The sequence below is a fragment of the Leptodactylus fuscus genome, chromosome 1 (assembly GCF_031893055.1).
Source record: "Leptodactylus fuscus isolate aLepFus1 chromosome 1, aLepFus1.hap2, whole genome shotgun sequence".
NCBI classification, from domain to species: Eukaryota; Metazoa; Chordata; class Amphibia; order Anura; family Leptodactylidae; genus Leptodactylus; species Leptodactylus fuscus.
In genome coordinates this window covers 8,976,679-8,993,511 of record NC_134265.1, presented here as the reverse complement: position 1 = coordinate 8,993,511, position 16,833 = coordinate 8,976,679, and the positions used below count along the sequence as shown (strand labels likewise).

The 16,833-nt window shown below is 43.4% G+C and overlaps 1 protein-coding gene across 1 annotated transcript in view; it reads left to right on the top strand.

Annotated features, from left to right (window-relative positions):
• LOC142191151 (uncharacterized) overlaps positions 1-16,833 on the top strand; it is a 1,229,165-nt gene that overhangs the window by 774,035 nt on the left and 438,297 nt on the right. The gene's annotated exons all lie outside the window — the stretch shown is intronic.

Here is a 16,833-nt window from a genome sequence, read left to right as displayed (position 1 = left end):
CTGGATTCTAGAGTAGAAGAGAGAGCTGTGGAGACATCTCTGTGCAGAGAGGAAGAAGCCACAGCAAGAATAGCTGAGAATTTGAGACTTTCAGAGTCTGTCCAGACACCATCCTAAGGAGAAGATTACTGTCAGAGACTTGGCTGAGAAGTGAGACTGTCAGTGAGACCGCATGCTGTCCGAGGAACTCCTCTTCACCCTGACGCTAACAGAGACTAAAAGGTACCCAACAGAAGTAAGCGTGCACGCACCACACTGCAAGTTTTGCACCATATTGCTGGGACTGAGTAAAAAGCCTGTAGTTAGTTAGTTATAATCATTACCCCAGGCTGCAATACTGGTGAACTATCTACCTGTCTGGTAAAAGGACTAAGTCACAGAGGATTTCTACAGAGTTATATCTCCCAGAGAGGGACTTTTAAGGAAGTCTGGGAGCAACATTTAGTTTAACTTTACACTGTGATAGGGACATATGGATCCCTCCGTATGTTGTAGAGGTCCTAATTAGATAATTAATTAACAGGCCTAGATGGACTGCAGCCATCTTTCTTTTAGGCCTGGAGAACTGATTAAAGACACAAGATGGTAGTGTATCAAAAGAGTTCTGATTTTATTGTAAGAAAAAGGTAGTTTAAATACATTACAGACAAAGAGCTGGCTTGGCTATTCTAATCAATACAACCATGATTGGTTATAGAGATATAAGACAAGCCTGGCACATGGCTATTGGCTGAGGCTCATTATAATCTGCATCTCATTATAACTTTCCACACTGGGATGGACTTTCCCATGAAACAAAGAAGGATTCAAAATACTTATGTGTGAGCTAACATCCCAGACTGTCTATATGTACATATCATGGCAAAAGAGATAAGATGACACGTTCCATAGACTCTGTGTCTATACACTCTAAGTGACCTTCATATACCATAAAATATGACAGAGTGCCCAGATACCATAAGATTAATACTTTTGTTGGTTATGTGTCCATACATCATGTAAAAGAGGTAAGAGATATACAAAGTCAGCTGCATCTTCTCAAAATGAGGCCCTTGAGAGATAAGGATTAGCAACCTATGCATTAACGTTCATTATCACATTCCTTAAAGTCTAACAAAGGGCCTCCTTGACTTAAGCAGAAAAATACATACTTATACAGTTTATATGTGAAAGAGTACAAGATGGCTGCCAAAATACAAAGATGGAGGACTTAACTCTAACAACTGTTTGGCTTGCAAGCTAACCAACTATTATACTTGCTTAGTTGTACTTGGTTTGGGGGGAATTTAGTAGTATTGTGATAAGATTGTAAACCCTGGTGTTACACCGCCGGTGCCCATGTCACACACACTGAATTGTTCCTGTGTAATAGGGTAATAACAGGTAACAGGCAGCTGCATAGGCGCAGCTTGCAGGTAGGTAAAAGCTTGGAGTATATTGAAGGCCACACTAGTGGGCACCGGGCTGTATAACACCAGGGTCCCAGCCTCTAGGCTGTGTAAATGTAATACCTGGGAGTCTTCTTTTGGACAAAAGAGGTTATCTAAACTAAGTAAAGTCCTGTCTTGGTTAAATTGAATTGGACTCACTTCCTTTGTTCGTGACTTCGCTGTATCCTGGGGAGCCCACCTCGATACACGGCTTACATAGGAATCAACCAGCCTGACAGACACATACAAGTTCCCCTTTGTTGTACATAGCATAAGATTTCATACAGTAAAGTAAATGGTCGTGTCCAGTGAAATAAAACATGCCCAACAATTTGTGATTACGGTTTATCTTTGGCGAGACGAGTTCCTTGACCCTCCTCTTTTAACCGGTTAAGGACCAGGCCCAGAAGTACATTAAGGACCAGGCCTCTTTTTTTCAAAACTGACATGTGTCACTTTAAATGGCAATAACTTTGAGACGCTTTAACTTACACAAGTGATTTTGAGATTGTTTTTTTTCGTAACGCATTATACTTCATGTTAGTGGTAAACACTAATCAATATTTTTGTATTTATTTATTAAAAAACTAGGAAATTTGATGGAAATTTGAATAAAATTGCAATTTTCAAAATGAGAAATTCTCTACTTTTCAGGCAGATAGTTATACCACCCAAATACATGAATAAATATTATCTCCCATATCTCTGCTTTATATCGCCATCATCTTTTGATTGTCTTTTAATTTATTTTGGACGTTACAAGGCTTACAAGTGTAACAATGATTTTCCAGATTTACAAGAAAATTCCCCAAACCAATTTTTTAGGGACCACTTCAGTTCCGAAAGTAATTATAAAGGCCTGTATAATAGAAACCCCCCATAAATCACCCCATTTTCAAAACTGCACCCCTCAAATTATTCAAAACAGCATTTGGGATGTTTGTTAACCCTTTAAGCTTTTCATAAGAATAAAAATAATATGGAGGTGAAATTTAGACATTTCATTTTTTTTCACTAATACATTCATTTAGACCTAAAATTAACACATTCACAAAGGGTTAAAGGAGAAAATGCATCTCACATTTTGTGAGCTTAGCATCACCGTCTCGGCAGCCCGGCACAGGAAGCGAGCGGTGGATTGGGGAGGCCCTGTGGACGCAGCGCTGCTCCAGCGGCCTCCCCTCACGCTCAGGCAGAGAGCATGTATTCTCCCTGCCTGCTCTCTGCCTGCTAACGCTGCTCCGCCACACCCCATTCGCTCTGCCCCACCCCCATTCGGCTTTCTGTCATCTGTCTCGGGCGGCAAAAAATGTAGGCTCACCCCTGCCCCTAAAGTACCAATACAATGGAAACCCCTCAAAAGGTGACCCTATTTTAGAAACTACACCTGTCAAGGAATGTATCAAGGGGTATTATCACTTTGAGTCTAAAATGCTTCCCAAAAATTAATGTACAAAATGAAAATTGAAATTTTTTAAAATATGCCATTTCAGTGCCCAATACGTTGCACCCACTTTGTGTTGTCAGAGACCTGCACTCCTAAAACTATTAAGTGGGCCATCCCGAGGGGCAAAAAATTATATATGTGGGTGTAAACTGCTGCTTGGGCTCACAGCAGGGCTCAGAAGGGAAGGACCACTGTGCGTTTTAGCTTTTGGGGTACAGATTTAGATGGACTCTCTGGGCGCCATGTTGTTTTTGCAGAGCCCTGGAGGTTCCAGTAAACTGGAATTCCCTAAGAAGTGACCCCATTTTGTAGGGGCAATTTTAGGGTCTCTGCAAATGTGACATGGTGTCCAAAAACGAAGAATCTAAATCTGCACTCCAAAAGCACATATTGCTCCTTCACATCTGCGCCCTGCCGGGTACCCAAATAGCAGTGTATGCTCACATGTATGACACTGGTGTACCCCGGATAACGTACTTAATGCCATATGTGGGTAGAAATGGCTGTTTGGGCACAGCCGGGCACAGAAGGGAAGGAGCGCTATTTTGGTTTTTGGACGTCATGCCACTTTTGCAAAGCTCCTGAATTGTCAATAAAGTGGAATCCGCAGACATGTCACCCCATTTTGGACACTACAACCCACTGATGGGATTTATCAAGTGGTGTAGCGAGAATTTTTAACCCTTGAGTGATGCATTTATTTAGTTTCCAGAAATGAAATCGCAACTGATAGAGAAGTTAAAAATGAAAATTTTACAGAGATTCGCCATTTCAGTGTCCGATATGTTGTGCCCGACTTATGTCAGCAGAGAGACTCCAAAAACTGTTAAGCGGGTATCCCGGGCACAGCTTTTAGAGCGTTCATCTCTGATACAAGGCGGGCACAACATATTACGCATTGAAATGACTTATTCCTGAAAAATTGTTTATTTTCACCTCTCACAATCAGCTTCGTATTGGGGGGTTAAAAATGCTCTCTGTACCCCTGGAGAAATCCTTCAGGGGTGTAGTTTCCAAAATAAGGTCACATATCAGGGGATTCCACTTTACTGGCGTTTCAGCTCTGCAAAAGTGTCATGGCATCCAAAAACCAAACCGTCTGTGCTCCAAAAACCCAATAACCCTTCTTCCCTTCTGTGTCCGGCTTTGCCCTAATATCAGTTTATAGAGATGAGCGAACAGTGTTCTATCGAACACATGTTCGATCGGATATCAGGGTGTTCGCCATGTTCGAATCGAATCGAACACCGCGTGGTAAAGTGCGCCAAAATTCGATTCCCCTCACACCTTCCCTGGCGCCTTTTTTGCACCAATAACAGCGCAGGGGAGGTGGGACAGGAACTACGACACCGGGGGCATTGAAAAAAATTGGAAAAAGTCATTGGCTGCCGAAATCAGGTGACCTCCATTTTAGACGAATAGTGGATTTCAAATCCGGGTCATATGAGAATGTGAACTTTGTGACTATGAGACAGGGATAGCTGTACAGGCAGGGATAGCTAGGGAGAACCTTTATTTAGGGGGGAATGTTATTAAAAATAACTTTTTGGGGCTCTATCGGGTGTGTAATTGTGATTTTTGTGAGATAAACTTTTTCCCATAGGGATGCATTGGCCAGCGCTGATTGGCCGAATTCCGTACTCTGGCCAATCAGTGCTGGCCAATGCATTCTATTAGCTTGATGAAGCAGAGTGTGCACAAGGGTTCAAGCGCACCCTCGGCTCTGATGTAGCAGAGCCGAGGCTGCACAAGGGTTCAAGCGCACCCTCGGCTCTGATGTAGGAGAGCCGAGGGTGCACTTGAACCCTCACTCTGCTTCATCAAGCTAATAGAATGTATTGGCCAGCGCTGATTTGCCAATGTATTCTATTAGCCTGATGAAGTAGAGCTGAATGTGTGTGCTAAGCACACACATTCAGCTCTACTTCATCGGGCTAATAGAATGCATTGGCCAGCGCTGATTGGCCAGAGTACGGAATTCGGCCAATCAGCGCTGGCTCTGCTGGAGGAGGCGGAGTCTAAGGTCGGACCTGAATGGAGACTGGTGTGGAGCGATCTTAGACTCCGCCTCCTCCAGCAGAGCCAGCGCTGATTGGTCGAGTTCCGTACTCTGGCCAATCAGCACTGGCTAATGCATTGTATTGGCGTGATGAAGCAGTGCTGAATGTGTGTGCTTATGGGTGTCCCCTGACATACGCTCGCACAGCTTATACATTCCCTTCCTGCTGCTGCCAGTTGTATTCTAATGATTTGGCGATTTTTGCGGATTTTTGTCTTCACATTGCTAGATACTATATTTTCTTTATTTTTCTGGTGACGTGGCCATATAAGGGCTTATTCTTTGCGGGATGAGATGCATTTCGTAATGACACCGTTTTTGGGTGTCTACATCTTATTGAATACATTTTATTAACCCTTTTTTGCTGGATTTAAAAAAAAAAATCAATCCTGGCATTGAGTTTTACTTTTTTAATTTTACAGCATGCAGCGTACAGTATAAGTAACATGTTACCTGTATTCTGCGGGTCGGTACGGTTACGGCGATACCTCATTTATGTTATTTTTTTTATGTGTTACTAGTTCTGCAGAGGAAAAACACATTTGAGGACATAAATCAATGTTTTTTGCATCGCCATCTTCTAAGAGGCGTAACATTTTTATTTTTCGGTTGACAGTGTTGGTTGAGGGCTTATTTTTTGCGGGACAACCTGCGCTTTTTATTGGTACTGTTGACGGGTGCATATGACTTTTTGATCACTTTTTATAGCATATTTTGTATGGTGAGATGGCGAAAAATCATTACTTCCGGCGAGTTTTCTCCGGGTTTTTTTTTCCGGCGTTCGGCGTGTACATTAAATATTATTTCAGTTTTATTGTACAGATTGTTACGGACGCGGCAATACCAAATATGCATTGTTTTTATTACTTTTTAGTTCTTTTTTTTATATAATTCATTTTCTATAGAGAAAAAGGGATTTGGGGGCTTTATAACTTTATTAATTTTTTTCATACACTTCATTTTATTTTATTTTTTCATTTTTTTTAACTTTTTCATGTGTCCATTTAGGACACTTCAATCAGCAATACTTTCCTGATATAGAATGCAATGTGACACACAGCCATGTGTCTCACATGGCATTCCGTAGCAGGATGTCAGGCTGTGCAGACGCACAGCCTGACATCAGAAGGTCCTGGCAGGATCACCAGGTATGTGGGGGCTCCGGTAGTCTGGGGTCACTGGCTAGACCCCAGACTACCTTTTACTGATATCGGTACCCCCTGATCTCTCCGCAGGGGGTGCCGATGCAATGAAATTGCCGGCGGACCCCTTTCGATCGCGCTGTGATGTTTCACGGTGCAATCAAAAGGGTTAAAACGTCCAGTCGGACTCAGTTCTGACTGGACGTTATTGGGGGGGGGGGTTAGGTAACACCTAACCCCTGTCCCCCCCGCACCCCTCCCCCCACCAAGGAGGTCTCTGAAGACCGGCCGTATTTTTACAATAGGCCGGTCTTTAGAGACCAGGATCATTGGCCGTAATTTTACGGCCAGCGGTCCTTAACCGGTTAATCATCTCTATAAGCAATCATTATTATATTCCTTATAGGGCTTTAACAGTTTCCGTTAGTCCTAAAAATAATCAGAGCAAAGATCATTTGTAAGCTTATGTTATGTTTTTCACTCTTGGCCTAGATATCAAGATTCAGACAACTCTCCCTTGCCCCCCTGTAATGTCCCAGTCCTGCTCGTCCAATTCCCTTTAATAGTCCTTGCAGACCGAGATGGTATGGACATTTGCATATAAGGTAAAAGAGGTTCCTCCCCCATTCCTTCTACACATTTAACAGTATTTCTATTTCACCAGAGCCAGCACACCTGGGGGTCTATTAATGTACCATCTTGTGGATGTTTTGTGAACTGCACCTGCCTATACTTACCTTTGTAATTTATGATACTAATGTAAAGGAGTGTCCAGTATGATCAGGTGACCTTCAGGACCAATCAAGCTCCCTTGACTGGCCTGGAGGAGGAGGAGTTACAGCCCTCTCTAGAGGGGGTTGGGAACCCTTTGTGTTCTTTTGTGTGAAGAGATCTACACATTTGGAGCTGAAAATGGCAGCCAAGCATCAGGGCACTTCAACCAGAGATGTCTTTTCCTCTGTGCTCAAGATTTTCCTCAGAGAGTGTTTTCCTCTGAAGCTCCAAGTCTGCAAGTACTAAAGCTTATGGACCTGCTTATCCATACATCTGGGAGCTTCACACGTATCTCTATTCAAGTACATCTTAGGGACAAATCTATATTTAAGGAGCCCATAGCTAGTCTGACAGAATATGAGGGTCTCCCGCTGTCAACACCCCTATTTCCTCTCTTACATACGTGTACCCAGTTTGTTGAGGACTAACTCCCTGGATACAGGCCATCTTTACAAGTACATACAAGTTTAACTACCCAAGCAATTTCCTGCTCCAAGCTCCATCACCTGCTTGACTGGACACTGTCTGCAAAGATCACTGTATTGTATGTGAAGAATTACTCCATATGTACATTTGTATTACCTTGTCCTGCTAGTAAAAGAGCAACGACTACCCCCGAGACCTGGTTGTCTGTTGTCATTGTCAGGTACCACGTGGGGGTGGGTAGTCGGGACATCAAAAAGGAGGCTTTGTGCACATTTGGGGGGACCCAGGGCCTCTCGACAAACTGGCCCCATCTGACATATTCCCCGTGATATCAGTCCTGGCCCTCCTGAGTGTTACACCCCGCCTGCCCTGAGTCAGATATGCTAATGTAATGTCCCAGTACTGCTCGTCTCATTCCCTTTAATAGTCCTTGCAGACCTAGATGGTATGGACATTTGCATATAAGGTAAAGATTTTACTCCCCCTTCATTCCTGCATTTCTATTTTTCCAGAGCCAGCACACAAGGGGTCTATTAATGCGCCATCTTGTGGATATTTTTGTGAACTACACCTGCCTATACTTTGCCATTGTAATTTGAGTTGTCAGTGTGAAGGTGTGTCCATTATAATCAGGTGGCCTTCAGGATCAATCAAGCTCCCTTGATTTGGCCTGGAGGAGGGGTCGAGTTACAACCCCCTCTAGGGGGGTTGGGAACTTTGCTTTGGGTCTTTTGTGTAGTCACGGCTAGCAGACAGAGCACATGGAGAACCGATAATGGCTGCCAACTATCATGGTACAGCAAGCAGAGATGTATTTTCCTCTGTTCTCAAGATCCTTCTCAGAGAGTGTTTTCCTCTGGAGCTCCAAGCCTATAAGCACTAAAAGTTGATGGACTTGTTTTATCCACACATCTGGGACGTCTACACGTATCTCTCTATTCAAGTAAGTCTTTGGGACAAATCTATATTTAAGAAGCCCATAGCTAGTCTGGCAGAAATCGAGAATCTCCCGCTGCTAAGAAAAATTGTATTTGCTATTCTACATACGTGTACCCAGTTGTTGAGGATTAACCCCCTGGATACAGGCCATCTTTACAAGTATATACAAGTTTACTACCCAAGCAACTACTAATTAATCTATCCAAAGCATTTTGCCTCCGTCATCTGCTAACTGGACACTACCTACAAAGATCGCTGTATTGTATGTGAAAAATCCCTCCATATGTACATTTGTATTACTTTGTCCTGCTAGTAAAAAGAGCAACGATTACCCCCGAAGCCTGGTTGTCTGTTGTCATTGTCAGATATCAGAGTGGGGGTGGGTAGTCGGGGACATCAAAAAGGAAATTTTGTGCACTTTTGGGACCCAGGGACCCCCTGAAAGCCGGCCACATCTGAGATATTACCCGTGATACCAGCCCTGGCCCTCCTGAGTGTTACACTAACACAAGGTGTCTGACACTTCATTAGCTAGAATCGAAAGAGGAAGAAGAGAGACAATTAAGAAATAATATGGTGTAATGCAAGCATCTCTTTCTGCAAATCTTTATATTTTTAGAATAAGCCAAGCTGGATATAAAATATTCTCCATATCACTTAAAGGGACATTGCATATCGATCACAGGCATCAGGACACAGAAACTTATCTGCTAGCTCCCGCGATTCAGGAAGTTGTGGGACAGAGAGAGGGACAGTGAATGGACCCGAAAACAGCAGCTGGGAGGTAGGAAAGGTGGGATTACTTTGCTGGGAAGATTGGGCATGTTGTGAGGAAGGAGGACCAGACTGTTGGGTAGCAGGAGGAGTTGAGGTAGAGGCTGACTGGCTGGTGGAGAATGTGCTGGAAGCATTGTCCGCCAGCCATTGTAACACCTCTTCCTGGTGCTCGGGCCTGGTTAGTGTTGTACCCTGCAGCCTACTTAATGTGGCCATCAAGCTGGGGACTGTGGGGAAGCGCAATGCTTGCTGCTGCAGAACAGAAGGCATGGGAAATGCTGTTGGTTGACCACAACCTTGCTCACCATCTGCATTTCCACACCCCCGTCCTCATCCCTTTGCACTAACCTTACGCATTTTTAGATGTATAGTAATGTGATTTTTATGATCTATACACCGAGGAAAGCTGGGTTGAGCGTATATAGCCGCACTGAATTGCTGTGTATCCCAGTTATGTTTTGGGGGGACACCCCGTGGAAAGCTGAGTTGAGCATATATAGCCGGACTTAATGCTCTGTATCCCTGTTAGGTTTTTGGGGGGACACCCCGTGGAAAGCTGCTGTGTATCCCACTTTGGCGTTTGGGGACACACACCGTGCAAAGCTGGATTGAGCGTATATGGACTCCTCTCCCTGTAGTATAGCTCTGAAAAGAATTGTTATTCTTCAGATTTCCTGCCTAGCTGAAGGTAATCCTTCTCTAGCCCTCAGCAGATCTCTCTCTCCCTATCTCTCACTGCAAATGTGACGAAGATGGCGCCGACTATTCTTATAAATCCGAGGTCACATTTTTTTGGCAGCCAATGGGTTTTTTAAATTTTTTTTCACTGCCTCCGTTGTCGTAGTTCCTGTCCCACCTCCCCTGCACAGTTATTGGTGCAAAAAACGCGCCAGGGAAGGTGGGAGGGGATACAAATTTTTACTGCGTTTGCCGCGTGGTATTCGATTGGAATCGACTATCTCGAACAGCCTGATATTCGATCAAATGCCTAGTCGATCGAACGGCGTTCGCTCATCTCTAATTGGGAGAAGATAGAAAAGATGAATGTGATTTTCCTCCTTATGAGGCGAGCACCTTACAATCTACATGACTGTGTAAGGAGAAGGAGCAGAATTGTAGATGTGACATCTAGTTCCTTGTAAGAAGTCATATGTGCCAATAAATTACTTGTACCATACGCCCCCGTGTTCTTATCCTGAAACTTCTATCCTCTCTCTCTGATTTACAGGAAGTTTGATAGATTTATAAAGTATATTACAAAAATATTTTCCCGACACAATAGCAAAAAAAATAAAATGGGAATTTAAATATATATATATGTGTCAGATAATGGAGACTCTTTTTTTTTTTTTTTTTTTTTTTTTTAATGTTTTGAATTTTTGTTCAGACTTAACACAAACTATATCAGACTGAGGACCCACATGGTGGAAACGCAGCGTTTTACATTATCTGTAAAGTGAATGAGATTCTGTTTCCACCGGGGTCTTTCCCGCTGTGATTTTGGGGTACAATCGCTACGTAGAGCCTTCGCCTAAAGAACATTATGTAACCTAAACATCAGATTTCTCTTTATCAACTGCCTGTTCCGCGAACCACACAGGAAAAGCAGCGGGAGATTAGGGAGGTGAACAAGTGGCTCAAGAGTTGGTGTGGGAAAGAGGGGTTTGGGTTTCTGGAGAACTGGGCCAACTTTGTTGTAAACTACAGATTCTATGTTAGGGATGGGCTGTACCTCAATGGGGAGGGGGCAGCTGTTCTGGGGAAGAAGATGACTAGATGGTTGGACGAGTGTTTAAACTAGGGACTGGGAGGGAGGGTAACAGATGTAGAGGGCAAGATAGTGTAGAAATGGAAAGAGGGCTAAATACTGTAACTGGGGGTGGAGTTAGAACAGTCAGTAGGCAGTGGAAGAGCAGGGAAGATAAATCCATGAAATGTCTGTATACTAAGGCCCGAAGCCTCACTAACAAGATGGAGGATGTAGAAGCATACCTCACAACCGTCCCAGATTTCGCGGGACATTCATGGATTCGGTGTCCTGTCCCGCGGTTCCGGTCGGCGGGAGGTACTCGCGAACTGCCATTACGTAAAATGGAGAGTAAGCCTGCGCAGTAGCGCTGCGGAGGGAAGCGCTACTACGCAGGCGCGGGATTTGAAGAGAAGAAGCCGGAAGAAACGGAACCAGAGAGAGTTACTAGAAGAAGACAGAAGAGGCAGGTGTGCCCGAAGCTGACGTTGCATCGTTTATCTGCGCCCATGGTGCACGTTCGGTAAGATTAGCATTTATGTTTTAAAGCTTTTATTTAAAAACGGGACCGGGATTTAATATAGCATTTACGGTGCCTGCATATGTGGGGCTCTATTAGCATAATTTTGCTGATAGAGCCCCTTTAACACTGTGCTCCGGCTCCTGCTTGTGTAGGCTAGATGTGATGACGTCACATTGCGCCTACAGCTATGTGAGTGAGACTGCGCAGAGAGCTGCGGGGGAGCGTTGGAAGGTGAATATAAGTGTTTTTTTGTGTTAAACATTGAGGGGAACATAACGTAGGGGGTCCATGAAACTGGGGGCAGATGAAGGGGGAGAACTGGGGACAGAGATGGGGGTCATGAAACTGTGGGCAGATGAAGGGAGGGGGGAGAACGGCATGACACTGGAGCAGATGAAGGGAAGGAGAACTGCATGAAACTGTTGGCAGAGATGGGGGACATGAAACTGGGGGCAGATGAAGGGAGAGAGGAGAACGGCATGACACTGGGGCAGATGAAGGGAAGGAGAACGGCATGGAACTGGTGGCAGAGATGGGGGGACATGAAACTGGGGACAGAGATGGGGGACATGAAACTGGGGACAGATGAAGGGGTTATATTAAACTGGAGGAGAGATGGAGGGGGGGTATATAATTTACGGGTGACTGTAGGAGGATTTATACTGTGTGGGGGCACATTTATTATGAATGAGATTGGGCGGTGTTAACAAAAGTGGGCGGAGCTAAATTTGCACATTTTGTCCCTCTTTCTGCTCTTCAAAATTTGGGATGTATGTAGAAGTGATAATGTTGGAAGATAATTATGACATGGTGGGGGTAAGTGAGACATGGCCGGACTCTAGCTATGGCTGTAAATATACAGGGGTACAGTATGTTTAGAAAGGAGCGTACCAATAGGATAGGGGGAGGGGTTTGCTTATACGTAAAATCCTGCCTTAAGCCAGTCCTGCGTGAGAACATCAGGGAGGAAAATTACTATGTGGCGTCCTTATGGGTGGAAATTATGGGAGGAACAAAAAGTAATAAAATACTGAGAGGGGTTTGTATAAATCTCCAAATATAACAGAAGAAGCTGAAAATCTAATAAAACAAATAGATGAGGCCGCAAAGCAGAATAAATTATTATGGGGGCCACACGGTGGCTCAGTGGTTAGCACGGCAGCCTTGCAGCGCTGGAGTCCTGGTGTTCAAATCCTGCCAAGGGCAAAAAACCATCTGCAAGGAGTTTGTATTTTCTCCCCGTGTTTGCATGGATTTCCATCCCATATTCCAAAAGAAGACATACTGATAGGGAAAAATGTACATTGTGAGCTCTATGTGGGGCTCACAATCTACATTTAAAAAAAAAAAAAAGAATAAATTATTATGGGGGATTTCACCGACCCAGATATCACCTGGGGGGCAGAAACCTGCAGGGCCAACAAAGGGAATAGGTTATTATACAGGTCAGTAATACAAGACAATGACCGATCACAACTAGTGCAGGACCCAACAAGAGGCTCTTCTAGGCCTAATTGTAACAAATGAACCTGACACACTTACCTTACCTTTAATGACCAGTGCCAGGCAGCTGCTGCCAAGGCAAATAAAATTATGGGATGCATCAAAAGAGGTCTAGATTCTCATGACAAGGACATAGTTATGCCTCTATACAAATCACTGGTACGGCCACACTTAGAATATTGTGCGCAATTTTGGGCCCCGATGTACAAGAAAGACATAAGTGAACTTGAAAAAGTGCAAAGACGGGCAACCAAAATGATTAGGGGAATGGGTGGACTGGAGTACAACGATAGATTAACAAACTTGGGGTTATTCAGTTTAGAGAAAAGACGTCTACAGGGAGATCTAATAACAATGTACAAATACATGAAGGGACAACACAAAGAACTTTCTAAGGATATTTTACTCCTAGGCCAGTGACAGTGACAAGAGGACATCCTCTACGTCTGGAGGAGAGAAGGTTTCACCAGAAACATAGAAGGGGATTCTTCACAGTAAGAACAACGAGGCTCTGGAACTCTCTGCCCCGGGAAGTGGTGATGGCGGATTCATTAAAGTTCAAAGAGGGCCTGGATGCCTTTCTTGAAAAGAAAAATATAGCGGGTTATGGACTCTAGATTTTAAGGACACGTTGATCCAGGGTTTTTATACTGACTGCCAGATTTGGAGTCGAGAAGGAATTTTTTTCCCTGAATTGGGGCAATTGGCAAGAGCCTCATGGTTTTTTTTTTGCCTTCCCCTGAATCAACACTGAATCAACACTGTAGGGTTATAGGTTGGACTTGATGGACTGATGTTTTTATCCAACCTCATCTACTACGTAATTTAGTGTTACCACCCCGTAAACCCATAAGAAATGCTACCATCTTAACATCTCCAATAATATCCCAACGATAAGTAACCTATTTTAGCATCTCCAACAAAGTCTCGACGTTGTTATAATCTTCCTTTAAGTGTACGGAGTCAGCCAAAGGAATAGACGGATACTTGTTCCCATTATGTAGCGGCACAGCCATTAAACTTCTAGATGAGCCATCTATAAAAAGTCGCCACTCTTGTGGATTAAAGACAATACCAATTGCAAGGAATAAACCAGTGATGTTGTGACAGTAGCACGGACCATCAAGATTGCTGAAGAAACTAGCAAATGTTCGATGCCGTTTCTCCTGGTCCGCAACTTGAACACTTTCGTCCAGAAGGTTCGACTGCTTCAGTCTAGATGTCAGTAGCTCAGCATTGGACTTTGAGTCCCATATCTCGTATCAAGTCGTTGAGATCCTTTTGATCGGGGTAGTATCTCTCCCCTACTGACACTATAGACTGGATCAGTTACATCTTCTTGTTCACAATCTGATGTGCCACTTTCTTCTGATGATGGCTGATTTCTTTCAGTAGGTGCAACTATGAGCTCAGTGCAGTGTGGTACTGAAGCAATTGATGATGGGATATCAGGATAAGCCACTGCAGAAGCATTCTTGTCACGTCAACGTTTGGAAGGATCGATGCAGAAGTAGCAGTTGGTTGTCTGATCGGTAGACTCTCGCCAAATTCTTGGAATAGCAAACTTCATGGCTCTTCTTTCCCCTCAAGTGTTCTTTTGTAGTTTTCACAACTGTAGTGAGGTGCCCAGGGTTTGTCCTGGTCCCCAACCTGTACTCCGAGGTATAGCTCTTTTAGGCTTCACACATCCTGACCGCTGTTCTCATTGAATATTTCTTGGCTCATATCTTGATGAATTCGCCACATATATAGCAAAACAAATCAGCAGAACGCTTACAGCCTCTTGATGCCTTTTCTGCATGTAACTACACACTATGTTTCTCAGTCCTATTCAGTTGCTGCACTTGCTCTCACACTATATGGATATCCACCATCACACTATATGGATATCCACTATCACACTATATCGCTATCCACTATAACTGAAAATAACAATAAGTACTACTGTCCAACAGACGTGCCTATATAGGAAACAGACAGATGTCTAGAATATTCTACTGATGTCTAGACATGGATAGAATGATGTAGACCAGGGGTGCTCACACTTTGTCAGCATGTGAGCTACTTCTTAAAATGACCAAGTCCTAAGATCGACTATCCACTTCTTGTGGGCGTGGCCGGGGCAGGCCTGTGGGTGGGGGGGGCATGTGGGCGTGGCCGCCCAGGCATCCCCGCTGTCTGCTTCTTCACAGCGCAGGCTGAGAGTTATGTCTGGACGCTGGCAGGCTGCATCCCGCGATCGACCCATACGTCCATTGTGATCGACCGGTAGATCGTGATCGACGTATTGGGCACCCCTGATGTAGACGTTAGAAGTTTTCAGAACAGTCTAGAATATTTCACCAGCATCTAGACATATGATATGCTTCTTAATTAAAATATAAAATGATTTTAATATATCAATGTCCTGGTACCAAAAGCAAAGTTTATGAGTTGAAACTAACGTTTAATATTCTTTCCAGATCTAAATAATAAGAAAATAACATTATTAAAACAAAGACAAAGCAAAAATAAAAATTTGTTACATAGTATAATGTATAAAGTGAAAATGTAAATTTTTATAGAAATATGCTGTTTCGGTGCCCAATACGTTGCGCCCAGTTTATGTCATCAGAGACCTGCACTCCTAAAACTATTAAGTTGGATATCCCAGGTAGAAAGAAATTGTATATGTAGACGTAAACTGCTACTTGGGCTCAGAAGGGAAGGAGTTCTGCGCTTTTTGGCTTTTGGGTACAGATTTAGAGGAATATTATGGACGCCATGTTGTCTGCAGATTCCTGGAAGGGCCAGTAAATTGGAATTCCCCAAAAAGTGACCCTATTTTTTAGGGGCAATTTTAGAGTCTCTACAAATATGACATGGCGCCCCAAAACCAACAATCTAAATTTATGCTCCAAAACACATAGCGCTCCTTCACATCTGCACCCTGCTGTGTGCCCACGCTGTAGTTTATGGCTACATGTATGGAAACTTACTGTGTAAGCGGCCATTTTCTTGTGGCCGTGGGCATGCGCAGTCAGCTCTGCCTGAGGCCTAGAAGTTTGACCCCCAGCGCCGGAAAAAGAGGCGTCAAGAGGCCATTCCTGAAGAAGATGGAGGCGGCGCTGGAGAGTTCTCTCGTAGCATTGGGGACGCCCACAGTGCTGTTTGAGTGCTTAGGACCGACCCCAGTGCTGCGAGAAAACCGGGATTTATACTGAACGGCGGTGCGGAGAAGACATTTAAAGGTAGAACAGCCTTTCTTAAGGCTATTCATACGTGTTAGTCACAAAAATTTGCTTTTTAATGATAGGATCCCTTTAAATAATTCTTTTACAGTTGGTCTTATATAATATTCTAATCTAATTCTCAACATTAAAAGAATCACTTGAAAAAGTTATGTGTTTCTAATGACTCAATATAATATATGGGGGTCACTTTTTCCATTGAATTACTAAAAAAAAACAAAAAACAAACAACGGTGCAGTGAGCATTTTAAACCCTTGAATGTTGCATTAATTTAATTTCCAGAAATGAATGCACAGCTGATAATGAAAAGTGAAAATTGCTAATTTTCCATAGATGAGACATTTCAGTGTCCAATATATTGTGCCCAGCTTATGCCAGCAGAGACACACGCGCCAAATACTGATAAGTGGGTATCCCAGGCACAACAGTTTTTGGAGCATTTGTCTCTGATACAACCTGGGCACAACATATTAAACACTGAAATGACTTATTCCTAAAAAAAAAAAAATTGTCATTTTATCTTAAGGGTTATACAGTAGGGATCGATGTTATCACTGTCCGCACTGTTGCAACTGGAGACTGGCTGTCAAATACAGCTGGGCTCCCACGGTGATCCCAAGGGCTTTGATTGTGAACTCTCTTGATCACCATCACATACGTGTAGGAGGGGATGATGTAACTACCCACATTCTCCCTAGCACATGTACATGAGATTGTATATAGGGGTTAAAGTAAAATAATTTAACCAAAAAAACAATAAATATAAATTCTCTCTTAATACCTATAAAGGTCAATGACTTAAGGTTGAAAATCCATTTACAACTCGCTTCTTCCC